Source organism: Trachymyrmex cornetzi, unplaced genomic scaffold (genome assembly GCF_001594075.2).
Source record: "Trachymyrmex cornetzi isolate Tcor2-1 unplaced genomic scaffold, Tcor1.1 scaffold138, whole genome shotgun sequence".
NCBI classification, from domain to species: domain Eukaryota; kingdom Metazoa; phylum Arthropoda; class Insecta; order Hymenoptera; family Formicidae; genus Trachymyrmex; species Trachymyrmex cornetzi.
In genome coordinates, this window is record NW_017295960.1 from 723,252 (window position 1) to 732,221 (window position 8,970).

At 30.8% G+C, this 8,970-nt stretch overlaps 1 protein-coding gene across 2 annotated transcripts in view; it reads left to right on the forward strand.

Moving 5' to 3' along the window:
- The window catches only part of Ms (neuropeptide receptor myosuppressin), a 54,508-nt gene that overhangs the window by 25,072 nt on the left and 20,466 nt on the right, over window positions 1–8,970 (forward strand). The window contains exon 1 of one of the 2 annotated variants that reach the window (XM_018522898.1): window positions 2,998–3,071. The exons of the other annotated variant lie outside the window; for it this stretch is intronic. The gene's annotated coding sequence lies outside the window, so the exon portion shown is untranslated. Of the gene's footprint in view, window positions 1–2,997; window positions 3,072–8,970 lie in introns of those variants that run through there. 2 annotated transcript variants of the gene reach the window in all.

Sequence of the window (8,970 nt, forward strand, 5' to 3'; positions counted from 1 at the left end):
CTTTCTCATAATATCACACACACCCACACGCGCGCGCGCGCGCGCCGAAAGATGTCGGGAGATTCAAAATCAACATTCAGCCAAATTTCGCATCCGAATCTCAAATTTCGGATCCGAAAGATCCGGATATCCGGTTCAATCGAATATTTTATCTCGGATCTATCTCTATCTCGGATATTCGGAGATCCGGGATAAATCGTCAACACTACTTTATAGGCTTTGTGTCGTTTTACGAAATTTCTATTGTACTTTGCGCTTTAATCATGTTTTCATTATTGGTATTATAGCGACAGCTTTGTTGATGTCTTATCTTTTGCGTGTAAATTTTTTTCATTTGTGTTTAATTATCTGCGTTATCGTAAATTGATCTTGTGTCTATACAATCAAATTATTATTATTATTACATATGAATTGATTCCGATAAAAAAGAAGAGTTTCTAAATTTTTTCATGTAACTATATAGTTCACGTTAATAATTTTAGAATCAAATTTATGATTACGGAGATGTATCGCTCTTATCGATGTTTACATTTTAGAGATATATGTATAGGACGACGAGAGGCAAGGAAGAATTTCCGAGTTTACGTGGGAGAATCTGTCGCCTATAGTTCAATGAAAAATCCCTAATCACGTCATTCGTATCGCACCTGATGCCTCACAATGCTCAGGATTAAATCTGTGTTAACACAATTCTATCAATAACTATTAACAATTAAACCTATGCACACGATCTGTTTTTTCCTACTGGATTATCCGCGTTTCAATAAATTGTTAGAACTACATCATATAGAAGACAGAAATTTTAGTAATTCTATATAAATCCAGCAAGAAAAAAATGCATTGTGTGTTGTAAATTTTACTTATTACGTTCAGCCTTTATCGTATTAAGCTAATGCAAATAGCAGGCCATTTATTTATTATATATTTGTATATGTATACTTGAATAGTGCATAATGCAACTAGATCTCGTTGAAACCTCTAAGTACTTTTCAATGCTGGTAGATTATTCGAGAAATGTATAGAGTGAAAGGTTGTATTACTGACATATTAAGCATTCAATTATTAAATTTGTTTAACTAAAATAGTGAAAGGTATATGATAATTAAATAATGTATAATAATTAAATAATTAAGTAATTAAGTAATTAATGTGTAATAATTACGTAATTAAGTAAATAATATATAAAAATTAAGCAATCATCATCACCATTTGATGGCAGTCCTTTATGGGGTTGGTTATCTATTTTTAGAATTAAATGAATTACACATATTTTGTCATTTCTTAAAAAAATTTGAAAATTTCTTTAGATTTTCACACCTTATTATTAAAAATTAACATGCTTTGTTTTTATTGATAAATATTTGAATTGCAAGGAATTGTGATAAGAAACAAAGTTGTAGAAAATAAGAGTCTTATGCAATAAAATAGACCTGTACACAATTATGTAAATATTATTAAAGTCTTCTCTGAAATAAATGCGCTTATTATTAGAAGGAGCTTTTAACGTTTACAGAAGTCTTTTGAAAGAAAATTACACAAAAGCACAAAATATGTACGTGATTTTCTGCTAAGATAAATAAAACATGAGCAGACATATGAAAAGTTATTTCGAGAAAAATTTCCGTCATCTTAAGTAGGATACACGAATAGAGTTCCACGTGTGTGACCGCATAAATTACATACTATTTACTACACATTCTGTGCACACATAAATTACTCACTATTTATTACTACTGCATATTCCATCTAAATTTATAGACAAGAAAAACAATGCATATTACCAATATGAAATCTTAATAATGACATAAGCTCTACGTCAAAAAATTATAAATAACACATCGTATACAGACTGACATAGAAAATAAAATTCTTTGCATACCCAAGCGGAACAACAAGTTATTATAATAACAAAATGATGTCAAAATGACCCCAAAATATCATTTACAATTTATCTTAACGTCATTTTAATATCATTTCGATGTTACGTGACTTGTTCTGCTTAGATATAATGCAAACATACGGTAGTTAAAAAATTTCTATTAATTTTTTGCATCTTTTCAAAATCAGATTGATAAATGTAGGTATCATAATTAATTCAGTACGTGATAATTAATATACGACAAGTGTATTCTATTTTTATATTATATATAATTTCCATATGGCTCATTTTATTTATCGGATATAATTTATTAACTATGCCTAGATATATTATCATTGTCGTTATTTATCATTATTACGTCATATGTTGTATTTTATGCAGAAAAATTGAACCGTCTCGTATTTCTCAGGTATCCCCGCATCACTTTGTACAGGTTTGCATACACGTCGTCTCGCGTCCTCCGGGCTTCGCGAAAGCAACAAGTTTGACTACGGGTTGATCGGGACCACGTTTCTTCGCCACATTACCTTACGTAAATGTGTCCTTTCGTATTACTAATAAAACTTCTATTCCGTGCGTATCGCAAGAGAATGTGCGTCGTATCTTTACCCCGCGTGCGTCCCGGGTGCAGCATGGGAAGGATGGTGAGAGAGGGTAAGTTACGCGTCGACGTATGATTTCTCTGGCGCCCCATGAAACGCGCATGGCAGTTAGAACGGCGCGTATTTAAGGGCTGATCTCCGGCTGTTCTCGCCACTGTCACACGGTTCTCGTCCGGGCCTCACGCCGGTTATCCCACGCGACGCTTGTCTTTGCAACCCTTCGTCCTCCTTCATCGAGCCATCGTCCACGTCCACGTCCGCGACACGCCGACGGGTGATCTCCGTTATCTTCTCGTCCATCCCATCCATCCCGCGCGTCACATCGCGAGACATCCCGCGATCCTCCGCACTATCCCGTCGCCGTTCAGCACGGACGTCTGTCCAAGTCGCAAAGTCAGAACTTCGGGGATCAAATTCGAGGGTACTACATCCCTCGTGCGAATTCGCGATCCCGTTCAGGCTGACACCGACTCGCAATCTAGCGGCGCGGTCAAGGGGGTGAACGAGCGCAACGAAGCCGTAACCCTCTGCTTTTGCTAACCATCTGCTCTCAACGACCACCTTCTTTGCTATCTTCACGCTTTCACCAGGTTGGTACCGTTCCATTGAATATTTAAATCTAATGGGCTTTCTGTATATAATAAGCATTACCTAGGCTTTAAGTCTTAAGCCGTAAGAAATTGACCAATCACAGTCGAACGTGAGAAGAATAATCAATTAAATTGATCGATTTCTTACGGTTTAAGATTTAAAGCTGAGGTAATGGCTTATTGTACGAAGCTATCATAATTTTAACTCGTTTGCGCTCGAAGTGAAAGATTATACTTTTCCAGAAAAAAAATCATGCGGTACGATCCAGATTTGCGTTTTTTAAAAAACTCATGCAAAGTTATTATTATATAATTAATATCTTTTGCAGAATCTCGTTTAAATTCACAAGTCTAATGAGATGCGTTAAATGTTAACGTAGATTTGTTAATACGATTATATATGAAATTATAATATGTAGGATCGTATTATACACGGTTATAATATTATGTAAATACAATTAATATGTAAATAAAATATTTTTACATACAGAGCTTTGATATTTGATATGATAATTGAGAGATTGTTTGCCATTCTGCATAAAAGTACGCATCTATTCTGCCACCTCTGCAAAATTTAAAAAAGTTTATATAAAAATATGAGTTTATAACGAAAATACGAAATATGTTGTTAAAAACTCTTCGATATTTCTATTTTACGTCTAGGAAATAGAAACTTATACAAAACTTAACAACTTCGTATGTTGTGCAATTCAATATTTCCTGATATAAGGACAAGTTTTTATATTTACCTTTAGTTTTAGGAATCGGATGTATCCACAGCTTATTTTTTTCTAGAAATAACTCCCCATAATTTTCTAGAAATAACTCCCACAACAGGAATTGCACACCCACGAAGAATATAACTTCATTAGGGATTGAAATGTTAAAGTGGCTTTGAAGCAATTGAGCAAACGTAATTCGTTTCAATGCAGATGGTTTTCTTTTTCATTGGTTGAGTTCATTCGATTTACGGAGCAAACGTCCGTTTATTATTTATTATTGGAGTAACACGTGCGTGTTTGAAGGCAAAGTACGATCTTGTGTTACATTTATTTAAAAATAAAAATAAATATATAATTTTTCTACTACATTCCCATTTTTTAAACTAAGATATAGAAAATTATTAATTGTATAATGAAATGTAGAAAATTATAGTATTATTGACAGTAGTGTTTATTAGCTTTTTTTTGCTTCCTATAAAGATTACATTTTCCTTTGACATTTTTCCTCGAAAATTCTTGTTTGATTGACAATGAATTTATTTCACAAATGGAATTTATTTCGTGGATGGAAATCATAAAAAATGTATTTTACATACGGATCAAATATTTTACGTAAACATCATTTTAGGTGTATATTGTATCATCTACATACAAATCAAATTCTTTATTTACATAATTATTAAATAACTGTACTTTACGTCATATAGAATTTCCTAAAATTAAGAAAAATAGAAATATATCACTCCGAAAATTCCAATTTTTAATGGTAAAAATATCTTTGAGGCACTAATAAATTCTTAAATTATGAGGAAACAATACTGAAAAACCCATTTAGTTGAATCAATTAATTTCTCGTTTGTATATGGGCAAACAAATCCTTGGTTGATACAATAAAATAATTTAGTTAAAGCCAAACATTTGATTATTGTAAATAACTTTATCAGATGTGTCAATGTTTATCAGAAACAAGTAAAATTTACAATACCCGTAAAACCAGTAAAAGTTACAATAACCAATTGCTTTGCTTCAACTAAATTATTTTATTGCATCGATTAATTTCTTGTTTGGATATGGATCAAACAAATCCTTGGTTGATTCAACTAAATGGGTTTCTCAGTGAAGAGCGAGAAACTTTTCTATGAATTAAATTCGAGGAACAAATGCAAGACATTATTTGGTGCTCAATATGGAGTAGATTTTAACGGAACTTTTAATTAGAAATTTAATTACGACGATATAAGATGCCGAAGTTCGAAAAGTTGTGATAAATCGTGATCTACGATTCTTGTAAAAGAAAAATCAATTTCGAATTTTTTCGAATTTTGATGAAACGCTGTGCACACAATTTTACAATTTCAAGATTCTATACATATCTATCATGTACCAATAACGTGTGAAACATTATCACACAGATGTGAGGGTACACCTAATCTTTCAGAGAAATTCAGTTTCAAAGTTTGACGTCTTAAGCTCACATTCGAATAAGGCGAATGAAATTGATGACGAACGTTTTAAATTTGTTTGACTATTTAATAACGTTAGAACTCATCTATTTTTAAAATGTCGAACTCGAAAATTGATGTCTTGAGACATATATCAACAGGATAAATCGCTGTTGAATGCCGTTTCTCAATACAGTCGTGATAAATGAACTTAAAATGATCTTGCGGTTCGACGCGTAAATAATTAATGCGAGATGTCAGTAAATTAACGTGAGTTCATATTTTGTGTATAAATTTATTATAATCAGAGTTGCCACAAGACTAAAAATCAAAGTAATCAGAGAAATGTCAGGGAAATTAAAAATGGCCAGGAAAATTAAGAAAAAGTTAGAGATTACTAGAGTAGTTTTAATTGCGTTTATTTAGTCCGGAAAAACAATTCGGCGCGCAGTTTGAAAAAGACTACAATATGGTATATATGCAAGTACATATATATGATATATTAGTAATTCAAGATTGAATTATTTAAAGCAACAAAGATCCAGTTCGGACCGTAATAGGCAGTTACATTATAGTATTAAAAAAGTTAGAGACTTTTTCAAAATTTTCTGGAAAATTAAAGTTCTTGGCTTTAAAGAAGTTTAATGTGCGTATATCACACCTATATAATTTTGGAATACTATCAACTTAATAATTAAAAATGCAAACAGTGCAAAGTGATTAATTAGTTATTAATCACTTTGCACTGTTGTAATTGATATTGCTATGTTAAACTAATTTCTCAACAAAATATTTGGTTTTCCAAATCAATGGCAAAAATACAAAAAAATTTCAAAATATTATTGAAATTAGGGAAAATCATGAAATTTTGTCTGGAAATCAGGGAAAAGCTATAGAATTTTAGGATAGAATTTGTATATGAACTACTTCGATTATACGGGATAGGAAAGGGCACTATATACGCCGATCGTTACAAGAGACTGATTGTTCGGTCCTCGATTTGCGTTTTATCATCCTTAAAACGATGAATGCTCTGCAATACGCGCGGAATGAACATAACAGTTGGATTACAAATTGCATACCGGTATTGATTCAATCAATTCTCTCTGTACCTATATTACGATTTCTGTATTACTATCTCGCGTAATAATATACTAGCTAGGTCTGTATAAACGAGATGTAATACGGCAGTTACAAATCACTCTCATTAGCATTCAAATAAGGCAGGCCCTTAATTAATTATGTGCGCGATTCTTATCTTATCTTTTCATTTATTAGTCTTTAATTTCATCTTCCTACGGCGCGTTAATTGGAATTACCGCAAAGATAGTACGGACAAAAGGGAATAAAAAAGAAAAATCGCAAATTAATAAAACAGCTTTGCGAGACAACTATACACATTTTCTATATTTTTTCTAGCGTAAGTTAATTTTCTCAAAGCTTTCATTACTTACCCATCGTAGAACAGAAAAGAGAAACGAATTTCGCAAATCTCACAGAAGCTGTTCACTTCAAATATATTATATGCTCTTTTCTTTTTTCCTTTTACAAACGATGTTATATTATATATTGTATCTCCTCAGCCAACCTTTACAGAAATTTAATATTGGCTAATATTAAAAGATAGTAATTAATTAGTTATTTTCAAAGATGTTCTTGATTATTTTTCGTAATTCAAATAAGTGATTAATTACCTTTTAGTAATAAATCGACCAGTATTAATTCTCACCGTGTAAATGACGGTGTTCCAAGCGATTTTTCAAATTATGAATATGATAAATATTTTAAAAAGAAGTGAGTACGGACGCGCCGTTTTGCTCCTAAAAAAACTTATGGGGGTGGGAGAAGATATCCGTGAAAGAGAAGTCCGCGACAGTGAGCGTTATTTTCTCGCTGAACAGCAGATAAGGTAACTCCGGTATATACGCCGCATCTATCAAAAACTTAATTTATTCAGTATTATTTACTGTGTTTATGTAGTAAATGTATATAAAGTAAATAATAATTACAATCTTCCTACATATATTACAAGTGTTATGACATGAGGTACACTGGAAAAAAAATTGCTGAATTTTAATAAATATTTGTTTCAATAGTACTAGCGAAATATTTACTTACAGTAAATAAGTATTTACTCAAAATAAAAAAATTATGCTTAAATTAAATAAATATGTGTTTATATTTAGTAAATATTTCGTTAGTACTATTGAAACAAATATTTACTAAAATTTAATAAATTTTTTTCCAGTGTACATATTTCATATAATGCGTTTATTGTATTTAGTGCACTGAATTCAATCTGCGCACTTTGTATGCTTTGGGCATACATTCCGTTCGCTAAAAATGCCGTATATAAACAGGTGGGATATACAAGACAACAAACTAAACAAAAAATACGAAAGCAAAGCATTTGTATTTTGCTACACAATATGCTTTACTATTCCACTACACGTATGTATCACGAAATAATCACTAAGTCTTTTACACGCCCTACAGCAATCATTTTATATAGATTATTAATTTATAATGGCGTTACTTATTACAGTGACAAATCCATTCAACTCACAATAATTTTAATAATATTAACAGTAAGAAGCTGAAATCATAACACAAAACTAATATAACATAAAGGCATGTAACAGAGTACACGGAGAAAATTTTATATTAAGTTTTAATACAATTTTAAATTAGACTTTACTATGTCTTGTATTTTCGATGGACTCTCACAACATGATTCCGACTTAACTTTTACTATGGTAATACTAATTTTTATCACATAAATAAAGTAATTATTTCGTTAAGCCATATTCTAACATGAAAACAGTTAATTTTTACTATGATACGCAAATAAATTTGCTAGGTATATTTGATTTTTTAATAAAAAATTTTTACTTTGAAAAAGTGTAAAAATTACGTTATATTATTGTTTTTAAAAAAATAACTATAGCATTTAAATTCATAATTTACATGAAGACCGCAGCTACTACCACATTATAGTAATTTTAAAATGCTCTTTTCTTTTTTCCTTTTACAAACGATGTTATATTATATATTGTATCTCCTCAGCCAACCTTTACAGAAATTTAATATTGGCTAATATTAAAAGATAGTAATTAATTAGTTATTTTCAAAGATGTTCTTGATTATTTTTCGTAATTCAAATAAGTGATTAATTACCTTTTAGTAATAAATCGGCCAGTATTAATTCTCACCGTGTAAATGACGGTGTTCCAAGCGATTTTTCAAATTATGAATATGATAAATATTTTAAAAAGAAGTGAGTACGGACGCGCCGTTTTGCTCCTAAAAAAACTTATGGGGGTGGGAGAAGATATCCGTGAAAGAGAAGTCCGCGACAGTGAGCGTTATTTTCTCGCTGAACAGCAGATAAGGTAACTCCGGTATATACGCCGCATCTATCAAAAACTTAATTTATTCAGTATTATTTACTGTGTTTATGTAGTAAATGTATATAAAGTAAATAATAATTACAATCTTCCTACATATATTACAAGTGTTATGACATGAGGTACACTGGAAAAAAAATTGCTGAATTTTAATAAATATTTGTTTCAATAGTACTAGCGAAATATTTACTTACAGTAAATAAGTATTTACTCAAAATAAAAAAATTATGCTTAAATTAAATAAATATGTGTTTATATTTAGTAAATATTTCGTTAGTACTATTGAAACAAATATTTACTAAAATTTAATAAATTTTTTTCCAGTGTA